Genomic DNA, 13,246 nt, shown 5'->3' with positions numbered 1-13,246 from the left:
CAAAGTGGGGGGATTTGGGTTTGTGTCTGTATTTTTATGGCAGATGGTACAACTGTGAATAATCAACTTCTACTGGAAAAAAGGCTTCTGGTATAGTATGGCAGTTACTGTGGAAATCTATAACCTAAAGATGCAGAAGGCAATGGCAACCCATTCCAGTATTCTTACCGGGAGAATCCCATGGACAGAGGAGCCTGGTGGGCTGCAGTCTATGGGGTCACAAAGAGTCGGGGACGACTAAGTGACTAGCACACACACACATAACCTAAAGAAGTTTATCCGAAGAAAAATACTTTAACAAATATTTAAAAGTAATAAAGGATGCCGTGTGGTATACATTTACAACATACAAATAAAGATTCAAATAAAACCACATTCACACTTCCCTGAGGTCCAGCGATTAAGACTCTGCCAGGGACACAGGTTCAATCCCTGGCCTGGGAACTAAGATCCCACATGCCATAGAGTGTGGCCAAAAAATAAATAAATACATACATAAAAAAGTGAAACCATATTATAAAACCAAGCCCCATAATTAAACTGGGCTTTCTCAGCTATTCTTTTATATTAACCTTATGAAAACTTACACAATCTAACTCAGTATCCCACTTTAAACACCATGAGAAACATAAACGAAGACCTCACTAATACAGATTGTAAAGCACAAGGGAAAAATGGGTTTAAATAAGAACCTGCTAACGAACTACGGTGATCTGCCATGAAATCTTAAAAAGTCCCTTTTGTTACAGCAGCAAATTGTTTCACAACAAATTCTGTATTTCACAAAGAAATACCAACAGAAAGATGAAATACGTCTAGCCTAAATCTTTGTGATGTCATGATCAAAAGGTAGTTAACCTATATATGGATGGCCTTAGCATAAAGACTTTCTCAGGGGAGGGGGAGGTGGGTGTGGTGGGTGGGGGAGGTGCATCACAGTGTATGGGAAATATTATACCAGTTATGAAAGTACTCTTTTTATAGCGGCTTTTAAAACTACATCCACTCATAAAACAGAAGTCTGCGATCTCTTCTGTACCTGATGACAGCACACATTCCAAATGATAAAGCCTTTCTTTATTCAATAAGCAATAGGATCCAAATCTTACAGAAAAATTAACAAAGTCTTCAAACAAGAAGGCTTAACAAAAAGTTCTGTCTCAGCAATAATTACTAAGCATGACTACTGCATTTTATCTGAGGTAAATAATGCAGTCCTGACAGAAAAAAATAATATACTTTAGAAGATTTCCCTTACATCGGGGTAAAAATATTTTTATATGAAGATATTCAATGACAAAAAGGAAAAGCCTAATAAAAACTATACATATATATGTGTATATATAGTTTATTTCATTATGTAAAGAAAATATTAAAAAGAATAAAAAGGAAACATGCAAAAATGTTAACAAGAACAAAATCTAAGCGATAAGATTACAGAAGATAATTTTTAAAAATTTTACAATACTTCCTGCATTTTACAAGTCTGTCTTTTTAACTGAAAAAAACTGACATTCACTTGTCATATAAGCAAACAACAAATAAGTGCTCACAAAACCAACACTGGTTCTAAGCTGCTTCCATAGACTTTTAAGACTTCAAATACAGGGACTTTATTAGTTAGTTATCTGGGAAAATGGAACAAAATAAAGCCAAAGACTTTCACTTCTAGTTCTTCTACATTTCCATAACTAAAAATCTAATAAAGAAATGTTTACCTTCCTACAAAAAGTTTCTATGTCCAACTTTTTATTAGTAACAATCTGATTTTTTAAAACACCCATTTATACTGCCTTACACAAACACCATCTCAAAGAACTGAGTTATGTTCAGCTCAGCAGTCCCAAAATGTAGCCATCTAATACACAGTGTGAGAAGTTCTGATGCATTTTAGTGAACCGCACCAACATCTCATTTTATACACAACTTTCCATTACTTCTTAAAAGTCTGAAATCTAATGAAGTTTTCTGCAAAAGGTACTTTGGCCTAGCCTGGACATGGATTTATCTGAACGTCCAGAAAGCTGTCAAAACCTATCTCAAAGTGTGTTATATTCAAGGCACAGAATGTCAACTCTCTACTGGGCCTCCTTCTCTCCTTTCTTTCACAGGAACGCCTTTAATATTCCCCAGCTTCCATTTCTAGGCCCATGAGTCACAGAAATGAGCTCTAAGTTTTCCTTAGAATGCCACTCAAACAGCTCCTCTACAGTATTCCAGGATGTGGACCCCAAACGACTGTGGCGACCGCCCCCCGTCCCCACGCCACTCCTCACCGTGGCCTTACGCAACCAACTGCATTACCTACTATTCCTAGACTGTACCTTTTTACCTTTGTCCTTCTCCGGCTTTGCTGCCCCTCCACACACTGTTCTCTTCTGCAAACCTTCCTCTCTCCCAAATCCCCACAAGGGACTTCAAGATCGGCTGTGTACCGCCTCGCCCAGGAAGTCTTCCAGATTTCTACTAGGCCGAAGGGTGTGATCGATCGGTCCCGGTCTCTCCCGGGTACCTTTCTTAGCATTCTGTAGGTCTTTCACAGGCCCGGTATCATGCCTTATCTCCCGCACCGAGAGCGTCTAATGTACCCCCCGGGGTTGGGGGGAGGGTGGGACGGGGGCCCCCGGGGCCCGGCCTCACCTTTTGAATCCCTCCGGCGCCGACCGACCGGAGGGCGGGGATGGCGCCTGCAAGCAGGGTCAGCGCGCAGGTTGGTCCAACCGAACCCGGGGGAACGCTCCGGCCGCACCATTCCCTAACCAGAAATCGGTTAGGCGGTGTTCCCGAGAGGAAGATCGCAGAGATGCTCGCCCGCCTCCGGGTCACAGGGAAGTTTACTAGGGGGCGAGGAGCGCGGCGGCCCAGAGCCCTGGTGCGGTGGGAGTGACAGTTGGCTCGGCCGGGCCCCGGACGCCCTTCCCCCCCAAACCCGGGCGCCGACAGCCCCGCCAGAGAACCGCGAAGGGCGGGCAGGGACGCATGGGGTCCCCGGAGCCCCGGGCCGCAGGCCCCTGGGCGCCGCGCCGGCTAGAACGAGGTTGCGGGAGGGACGGGGGACGGGGAAGGCTCCCGCGAGGGGCCCGGGCCGGGCGGAGAGCGGGCAGGAGGGGCCGCTCCCGCCGACTCCTGGGCCTGGGTGGGGGTGTGGAAACCGCCACAGCCAACCGGAGAAAATGGAGGCAGCCTCGGGGTCGGGGCCGGGCCGGGGCCGCAGGGAGGCGGAAGCCAGGCTTGGCGTCCGCGTCGCGAGCGGGGTCGGGCCGGCGGGGCACTCACGGGGCTGGGCCGGGCGGCTCCCTCTCCGCCTCTGCGTCGTCGCCGTCCCCGTCTTCAGCGGCCGCCGCCGCCTCGGGCTGCTCGCTCGGTCCCCGCGGCGCGGCTTGGGCGCTCGGCCCCTCCGTTGTCTTCCGCCCGCTCCTGCTCCCGGCGACAGGATCCTGCGGCGGCGGCGGCGGCTGCGCGGGAGGACGGCGGCCCAGAGGCTCCCGCGGCGGCCGCCGCACTGCTGCTGCTCTCGCTCACTCGTTCGGGCTGCGGCTTTGCGGCGGGGCCGGCTGCTGCCTTCGCGTTCTCCCGGCTCCCGGAGCTTCAGACGGTCCCCAGGCCGCGCCGCTCCCCGAAACCCCCGTTCCCGGCCCGAGCCCGGCTTTGACGTGCGAACTGCGCAGCCGCGGAGGGCACGACGTCGGGCGGCGCCGCAACACCCCGCCCCACGCCCCACGCCTTTGGCCTCGGGCGCCCCCAGGCGGACGGGCGGACTCAGGGCGGGGGCGCGTAGGAATCCTCGCAGAGCCGAAGCGGGAAGGGGCGCAGACAAAAGCGGAAGCCGAGGACCAGGGTTCCTCCCCTTTCACCTGCCACTTAAACCTTGGCGCTCAGCCCCACCTTTTCTGTGCAACCACTTCTTCCTGCAGGAATTCTACGTCCACTTTCTCCGACCACTTCCCGAACTCTTAACAGAGCTTTATTTCTGCTAAAAGATCTGGCGCCGACTTGTGTAGACTCCTTTATACTTCCGAGGGAGAGAGAACCCTCATTTTTAGCATCCTCTGAGAAAGCGCATAGAAAGTGATCGAACAGCCTGGATTTCAGTCTCCACTTCACCGTTTAGTCCTTCTGGACTATTTCCTGTCCTTATTCCTAGGTTCCTTCACACATAGTCGCACAAAAGTATAATATATAATAGGCTAATGAGGATAAACGAAATAATGCATTGCAAACTCTGACAACAGACTCTGTATCTGTTACCATACATGTGTATCTTCATTTCTTTCAATTGCTTTGCTTATTTTGTAATCGAGCAGGTATTTGGGGACTTCTACTGTGTGGCAGGCACTATTCTAGGTGGTGGGGCAGTGAACAGAACATTCCCTGCTTCGAAAGATTGAAGGCAGGAGGAGAAGGGGACGACAGGATGAGATGGTTGGATAGCATCACTGACTCAATGGGCATGAGTTTGAGTAAACGGGAGTTGGTGATGGACAGGGAAGCCTGGCATGCTGCAGTCCATGGGGGTCGAAAAGAGTCGGATGCGAGTGAGCGACTGAACTGAAGACAATAAATAAACCAACATGTATATGACTTTGGATCTCCCTGGTAGCTCAATCGGTAAAGAATCTGCCTGCAGTGCGGGAGACCCGGGTTGGATCCCTGGGTCAGGAAGCTCCCCTGGAGAAGGAAATGGCAACCCACTCCAGTATTCTTGCCTGGAAAATCCCATGGACAGAGGAGGCTGGCCGGCTATAGTCCATGGGGTGGCAAAGAGTCCGACAGGACTTAGTGACTAAACCACCCACCACCCATAGAGAATACAGGGTGTCCTGTAAAGTTTGCGTGTGATTGATTGATTTACTGAATATATTACTTCAGATGGCTTTCAGTGCTGTGGAGAAAAACCTCACAGGCTAAGGAGGGGAGAGAGCCAGGGTATTGTTATTTACAGTGCTCCCACGAAGGGTGCATGCGTGCCTGCTCAGTCGTGTCTGACTCCTTGCAACCCCCATGGACTGTAGCCCGTGAAATTTCATCTGTGCATGGAATTTTCCAGGCAAGAATACTGAAGTGGTTTGCCATTTCCTACTCCAAGGGCTCTTCCCAACCGAGGGATCAGAACCCAGGTCTCTTGCATCTCCTGCATTGGCAGGCAGAGTCTTTACCATGATGCCCCCTGGGAAGCCCAGGGTAGCTATTTGAAGAAAGAGCCTGCTATGAGCTATGCGTATGGAATGGCAGAAGGAACAGCAAAAACCAACGCCCTGAGAGGGAGATGCCCTGGAGCCACCGAAGCAAGAGCCCTGAGCTTAGAGGGGAGCGTTGAGAAGAGAAGAAGCCATACAGGCCAAAGTGAGAGCTTTGGTATTTATACTGAATGAGAGCGGGACCTATTTGGAGTGTTTTGAGCAGAGAGAGGACGTGGTCTGACATTTCAAAAGAATTACTCTGGTTGTGGTGTGAAGACTAGCTTGAAGGGACTGAGAGTTTCACCCAAGAGACCAGTTGGAAGGCTTTTGCAATAATCAAGTGACAAGAAGACAGACTCAGCCCGGTGGAAGATGAATGAAGTGACCGTCTAGACACATTTAAAAGGTGGAGCTGATGTGATTTTGCTGATTTCTAAGTTTTGTTTGTTTTTTGTTTTCTCAGGCAACTGGAAGATACAATTTGGTGAAATGGGCAAGACTTTAACTGAAACAGATGTGAAGGTGAGTAACTTAGAAATACATTTAGACCATAAAGAAGGCTAAGTGCCGAAAATGGATGCTTTTGAACTGTGTGCTGAAGAAGTGTATTGAGAGTCCCTTGGTCAGCAAGGAGATCAAACCAGTTAATCCTAAAGGTAATCAACCCTGAATATTCGTTGGAAAGACTGATGCTGAAGCTCCAATACTTTGGCCACCTGATGCAAAGAGCCAACTCATTGGGAAAGACCCTGATGCTGGGAAAGACTGAGGGTAGGAGGAGAAAGGGACGACTGACGGTGAGATGGTTGGATGACATCATTGACTCAGTGGACATGAGTTTGAGCAAACTCTGGGAGATAGTGAAGGACAGGGGAGCCTGGTGTGCTGCAGTCCATGGGGTGGCAAAAAGTCGGACACGACTGAGCAACTGAACAACAACATATTAAGTTTGAGCTGTCAATTAGATACCCAAGTAGGAAGCTCGATGTAGCAGTCTGGGGTTTGGGGGAGAGGTCTGGACTGGATATAGAATTTGGGGAGTCCTCAGAGTAAGTATGGAGAAGGAAATGGCAACCCACTATTCTTGCCTGGAGAAGTCCATGGAGAGAGGAGCCTGGTGGGCTACAGTCCATGGGGTCACAAAGAGTCGGACACGACTGAGTGACTGACAGAGTAAGTAAAATCTCAACATTCAATGAGATCATTTAAACAGCGAGTGTTAATAAAAGACTCGGCCAAGGGTGAGCCGAGGCCCCAACATTGGGAGGTCAAGAACCAGCAAAGGATGCTGAGAGGAGCCAGCATGGCAGGAGGAGAAGGCCCAGGAGAGCGTTGCATGCTGGGATAGAGGAGGAATGCCTCCAAATGTAGCTAGCTGTTCAAGTACAGTTAGTCCTGCTGGTTGGCCATTGGTGTCGGTGCCATAAGGGCAACTACTGGCCTTGGGAAGAGCTGCTTCAGCAGAGGTTGGTGGGAAAGCCTCATCCTCTAGAAAGGATGAGACCTAGAAAGATCTCTAGAAAGAATTGGGCTCTAGGACAGGAGCCCATGGGTGCAGACAATTTTTTCCAGAAGCTTTGCTCTAAAGGAGGGGAGAAAAATGAGGGGGTAACCAGAAGGGAATGTGCAGTCGAGACAGACTTTTTTGTTCGTTCGTTTTATTTCGTTTTGTTTTGTTTTGTTTTGAGGATAGGAACTGTTAGAGACAGCGTATGTGCTGATAGGAATGATTCAGTAACAAGGGAAAATTTGATGATGACTGGGGTGGGGTGGCATTTCCTGGAGAGTTGTCCTGGAGTGAGCAAGAAGAGAAGGTTACAGCATACAGTTTGGGCTGTGGGGAGCGGGCGGACCTTGGAGACCAGCACGGCAGTTCACTCACAGTAACAGAGGGCAAGGCAGCCTGGGAGAAGAGGAGCCAGAATGCATGGACATTCCCTTGAGGGTTTCTGTTTTCTCAGGGCAATAGGAAGCAAGGTCATCGGCTCAGAGCGTGCAGGGGGAGGAGGAGTTGGACATTTGAGGAGAGAAGGGACTGTATACAGAAGGGCCAGTCAGTAGGTCATTCTGTTTCTCAGGGGCCACAATTTCCTAGAAAGGTGCAAGTACAGGATGGTGGGGACCTGAATTCAACTAGGGTTATTTTGGGCTTCCCTTGTGGCTCAGCGGGTAAAGAATCCCCCTGCAATGCAGAAGACCTGGGTTCGATCCCTGGGAAGGATGGAAAGGTCCCCTGGAAAAGAGAAAGGCTACCCACTCCAGTATTCTGGCCTGGAGAATTCCATGGACTGTCCACGGGGACACAAAGAGTCAGACACGACTGACTGACTTTCACTTTCTGTTTTTTTTGTTTTTTTTTTTTAAATTTTTGCTGCATGACTCCATGAGGAGAAAAAGGGGCAAGAAAGGGAACGGTGTATGCAAGGAAGTAATAATAATGCCTAACTGCTGCCTCCAAGCTGGATAGGAGGGAGGGAGGAAATGGGGGAGGAGGTGGGGGCAATGTGAGGACAGAGACCCTGCGAAGGTGGTGGCAGGAACTAAGGAGTGCTAAGCGACAGGATGGTGTGGTCAGCACAGCAGGCCAGGTGAGCTGGAAAAGTGGAGAGCCAGGCTGCTTGCACTGAGTGTACAGAAGAAGCTGTGCCGTGCTCAGTTGCTCAGTCGTGTCCGACTCTTTGCGACCCTTTGGACAGTAGCCCGCCATGCTTCTCTGTCTATGGGATTCTCCAGGCAAGACTACTAGAGTGGGTTGCCATTTCCTCCTGCAGGGGATCTTCCCGACCCAGGGATCGAACCCATGTCTCTTGGGTCTCTTGCATTGGCAGGCAGATTCTTGACCACTTTGCCACCTGGGAAGTTCCCATGGAAAAAGCAGTTTCTGGTAAATGACAAGGCCTGGGGCAGCTTCTCACACTCATGTCCACATATGTTACCAGAGGGTCTTGTTGAAATGCAGATATTGATTCCATTGGTCTAGAGTGGGGCCTGGGATTCTGCATTTCTAACAATTGTGCCTGGAGTGGGGGAGGATTCTTCTTGTTCTGGTTATGGTCTTGCTACCCAAACCTTGGTAAACGCAACGCACACACAGAGAAAACCAGACTAATCTTGCTAATGTGTGTATTATACATATGTGGCTTCTCAGATGGTGCTAGTCGTAAAGAACCTGCCTGCCAATGCAGGAAGCATTAGAGACTAGGGTTTGATCCCCGGGTTGGGAAGATTCCCTGGAGGAGGAAATGGCAACCCACTTCAATATTCCTGCCTGGAGAGTCCCATGGACAGGGGAGCCTGGCGGGCTACACAGTCCAGAGAGTTGCAGAGAGTCAGACACAACTGAAGTGATTTAGCATGCACCCATGTATATATGGAAAAACCTAAATAAAAAGTATGGAATACAAGTACAATAATAGAACACTAAAAGTAAAGTTATTCCAACCAAGGGTGATTGATCTCAAACATATCAGAAACTATTAGAAAAACTATAGCTGTCTAGGCTCAGGGAGAAATCAGCTGATTAAAAGCCCTGAGCAAGCAGAGGCCCGGAGCTGTCTCTGCTTCTCTCCGGTTGCCATGGATGGGAGGTGCCTGGCCCTCTGCAGTGAGCAGAATGCAAGTTTTATCTAACTTAAAAACTTGGTTCAATGAGGTTTTTACCCCTACAACTCTTTTTTTTTTTTTTAAAGAAGAGAATTCTTTTTAACTGTAGTCCCCCAAAGGGTGGCCTTTATTGTGCTGACATACCACAAAAACAAATTGGGACCCAATTTCCCACAGAATAAAAGAATGCATGGGGGCGGATAATCCCACATGCAAGGTTTTGATTCCTTTGATTTAAGGGTCAGAGCAGGATTCCAGATTAATCTCTCAAAGTGGGATAAGTCCACTACAGCTAAGAATTGTAGCAGCAAGATGGCAGAAATTTCTGGAGAAGGGGTTTGTAACAAATTCTGAAGCCAAAGTGGAAGGAGCAGTAGCATCTGACCAGTTGACCATCTGACCCCTTAAATTTGCACTTGGGGAGATTCCTTCTCAATCTTTCTACTAGACTCCAAGCCCTTTCTTTTAGTATATTACATATGCATTTTATGATATATTCTATAATTTATACTATATGAAGCACGATCTCTTTCTGGGAAATTCCTCCACCTCTTCATGTCGAGCCCATCTCAACAGAGGCCCCTCACTCTCTCAGGCCATGTCCACAGTCCTCAGGGTCATGCGGCAAGGTCACATTCTGCTGGAGTCTGTGTTGGTCCTGTGTAATTCCTCCATCGTTTTCATTTCCCTTCCTCTCCTCTGCTGAAGCCAGGCCATCGGATAAAGGCACCTCCCTTTATCCATGAAGGACTTTGAAGCCTGACTCACAGCTTCCCTGCCCGCCCCACCCTGTGCCTGACTTCTCCAGGGCAACGTAAGTGCCACTCATCCGACATATTAGGTCATGATTCCCTCGTGTTCTCTGCCCCAGTGACCTTCACTTCCACCCCACTCAGCAACCACTTGGTTAGCCCCACCCTGGTCTCTGCAGTTACCAAGCTTCTACCTTTGAAGCTTGAACTCTGTAACTCTCCTGTTGAACTGCTCCTCCCACCCATCCACCCTTCCCACACCCTCATACCCACCAAACCTGCTCTGAATCTCATTGAAACTTTGTTTATTCAACAAATACATACTGAGAACACATAATTACTGGGCGCAAACAGTGGGAAGGAGACACTGGGCCAAGGCATGGTCCCTGCTTTCAGCCAGCCCGCAGTCCAGGAAAGGCACACAAAGAAACAGCAGTTACAGAGAGTGAGACAAGACACGTGAATAAGATTTAGCCAGCTGAAAATGGTGGTAAATGCTCAAGGAAGATCTTGTGAATAGTGCCCAACACAGGAAAGAACAATGAGTTTGGGGAAGTGCATTCCAGTAGTTCACTATATAGAGCTTAGTGCTTGGGGAGGGGACTTTTATTTTTTTTAATTTGTTATTTCTTTTTTCCCAAGCTTTATTGAAATAGTATTGACTTGCAACGTATGTAAGTTTTAGGTGTGCAGTATGATGGTTCGGTCCATGTATGCATTACAGAAGGATTACCACAATAAGTTTAGTTCAAATCTTCATCCCCTCACATAATCCTCACGTAATTTTGTGTGGATTCATTGGCAAAGACCCTGATGCTGGGAAAGATTGAAGGCAGGAGGAGAAGGGGATGACAAAGGATGAGATGGTTGGATGGCACCACCAACTTGATGGACATGAGTTTGAGCAAACTCCGGGAGTTGGTGATGGACAGGGAAGCCTGGCATGCTGCAGCCTGTGAGGTTGCAAAGACTTGGACAGGACTTGGCGACTGAACTGAACTGTGCAGTGATAACATTTAAGATCTACTCTCCTAATAACTTCCATTAAAATAGAGTACTGCTAGTTATAGTCAACACGCTGTACATTAGATATGTACATCCCTGTGTGCACTATACATGTGACATGTGATAGTGTATGCACATTATATGTATTACATTTACATTAGACATAGTATGGACATCTCTTCGTTTTCCCCAGCTGCAGCCCCTAGCAGCCATCGTTCTGCTATCTATTTCTGTGAGTTCATCTTTTCTAGATTCTGTGTATATAAATGAGAACATACAGCATTTGTCTTGCTCTGTCTGACTTATTTCACTTAGTAGAATACCTGAATATCCTCGAGGTCCCTCATGTTGTCCAGGACTTGTGAAGGGAAATTGGCACCAGATAACGTTGGAGGATAAGCGAAGTCCCAGTAATGAAGACCCACATCATCCATGTTAAGGAGATGGGGTTTCAACCTGAAGGCAAAGGGGGTAGGTTGGGTAGAGGGAGTATTGAAACTTTAAGCTGTGGAGTGACCAATTCACATCATTCTTTAGGTTTACAGACATCACTCTGAGCCTACTGGTACTGTGGGTGGGGAAAAGGCCAGATTAGAGGCAGTGAGACTAGTAGGAGGTTATTCTCATTCTGGCAAGAGATAATGGGGCCTGATCTAGGTGGCATGGAGAAAAGTGAATCAGAACAAAAAGTATCTCAGTTCAGTTCAGCAGCTCAGTCGTGTCTGACTCTTTGTGACCCCATGAATCACAGCACGCCAGGCCTCCCTGTCCATCACCAACTCCCAGAGTTCACTCAAACTCACATCCATCGAGTCAGTGATGCCATCCAGCCATCTCATCCTCTGTTGTCCCCTTCTCCTCCTGCACTCAATCCCTCCCAGCATCAGGGTCTTTTCCAATGAGTCAGCTCTTCACATGAGGTGGCCAAAGTACTAGAGTTTCAGCTTCAACATCAGTCCTTCCAAAGAACACCCAGGACTGATCTCCTTTAGGATGCACTGGTTTGATCTCTTGCAGTCCAAGGGACTCTCAAGAGTCTTCTCCAACACCACAGTTCAAAAGCATCAATTCTTCGGTGCTTAGCCTTCTTCACAGTCCAACTCTCACATCCATACATGACCACTGGAAAAACCATAGCCTTGACTAGACGGACCTTTGTTGGCAAAGTAATATCTCTGCTTTTGAATATGCTATCTAGGTTGGTCATAACTTTCCTTCCAAGGAGTAAGTGGCTTTTAATTTCATGGCTGCAGTCACCATCTGCAGTGATTTTGGAGCCCAGAAAAATAAAGTCTGACACTGTTTCCATTGCTGCTACTGCTAAGTCGCTTCAGTCGTGTCTGACTCTGTGCGACCCCATAGACAGTAGCCCACCAGGCTCCCCCATCCCTGAGATTCTCCAGGCAAGAACACTGGAGTGGGTTGCCATTGCCTTCTCCAATGCATGAAAGTGAGAAGTGAAAGTGAAATCGCTCAGTCGTGTCTGACTCTTAGCCACCCCATGGACTGCAGCCCACCAGGTTTCTCCATCCATGGGATTTTCCAGGCAAGAGTACTGGAGTGGGTTGCCATTGCCTTCTCCTGTTTCCACTCTTTCCCCATCTATTTCCCATGAAATGATGGGACCAGATGCCATGATCTTAGTTTTCTGAATGTTGAGCTTTAAGCCAGCTTTTTCACTCTTTTCTTTCACTTTCATCAAGAGGCTTTTTAGTTCTTCTTCACTTTCTGCCATAAGGGTGGTGTCATCTGCGTATCTGAGGTTACTGATATTTCTCCTGGCAATCTTGATTCCAGCTTGTGCTTCTTCTAGCCCAGTGTTTCTCATGATGTACTCTGCATTTAAGTTAAATAAACAGGGTGGCAATATACAGCCTTGACGTACTCCTTTTCCTATTTGGAACCGGTCAGTTGTTCCATGTCCAGTTCTAACTGTTGCTTCCTGACCTGCATATAGGTTTCTCAAGAGGCAGTAATTGGTGATCTGAAGAATATAGATGGTAGGAGAGACTCAAGAATACAGGATGAAAAGCAGGCAACTGGTTGGATAATAGAGCTATCTAGTTAGACAGACACCATCTGGGAACCATCACATGACAGGAAACCATATATCCCACAGACATACTTCCAGAGAAAGAGTATGTGGAGTTTCATACCAAGGTCACAGTTGCAAGGCTTTGTACTAAGGCCACAGATGTGGAACCCAGAACCAAGGTCACCTCCAGAGCTGACCATTGCCAAAAGTCTTCCTGATCCTTACTGGTGAGCTTCCTGACTCCAAATTAAGCAAAAACGCCCACCGGAATACCTACCCCATAGCATGCTAACCAATCACCTTATGCTGTGCTTCCTGCAGGAATTTTCTTTATCTCGAGGCTATAAAAATCGGCTCCTAAAGTGTGAGCTCTCCCTTGAGCTGGCCCACTGTCCTAACAGCTTCAGGAGATGAGCCCACTGTGCCCATTGCTCCCACGGCATCTCTGCTGTTTGTTCTTAATAAACTCACTCCTTTCTGAAATACTCTGTCTCTGGAAATTCTTTTCCAACCGGCTCTGGGACTGCCACAAAAGAATAATCAACAGTCTAGAGCTATAGTCGGACCAAGGGATACAAGATTGGAAGTTGTGGTTGGCTGGGGCAACAGGAGGATTTGGGTGACCTTGGAGAGAGCCATACCAGTGAAGTGATGGGTGAGGAGGTGCTAGC

The 13,246-nt window shown here is 47.9% G+C and overlaps 1 protein-coding gene across 2 annotated transcripts in view; it reads right to left on the bottom strand.

Annotated features, from left to right (window-relative positions):
- The window catches only part of CAB39 (calcium binding protein 39), a 94,979-nt gene extending 91,322 nt beyond the window's left edge, over positions 1-3,657 (bottom strand). Inside the window, exon 1 of one of the 2 annotated variants that reach the window (XM_027965309.2) lies at positions 3,277-3,657. The gene's annotated coding sequence lies outside the window, so the exon portion shown is untranslated. Of the gene's footprint in view, positions 1-2,640 lie in introns of both variants that reach the window. The other variant, XM_060411352.1, reaches the window with a different exon arrangement.
- Positions 3,658-13,246: the final 9,589 nt, after the last annotated feature.

The sequence above is a fragment of the Ovis aries genome, chromosome 2 (assembly GCF_016772045.2).
Source record: "Ovis aries strain OAR_USU_Benz2616 breed Rambouillet chromosome 2, ARS-UI_Ramb_v3.0, whole genome shotgun sequence".
In the NCBI taxonomy this organism is placed as follows: Eukaryota; Metazoa; Chordata; class Mammalia; order Artiodactyla; family Bovidae; genus Ovis; species Ovis aries.
The sequence above is the reverse complement of the archived record's forward strand: the minus strand, read 5'-3'. Positions and strand labels throughout refer to the sequence as shown.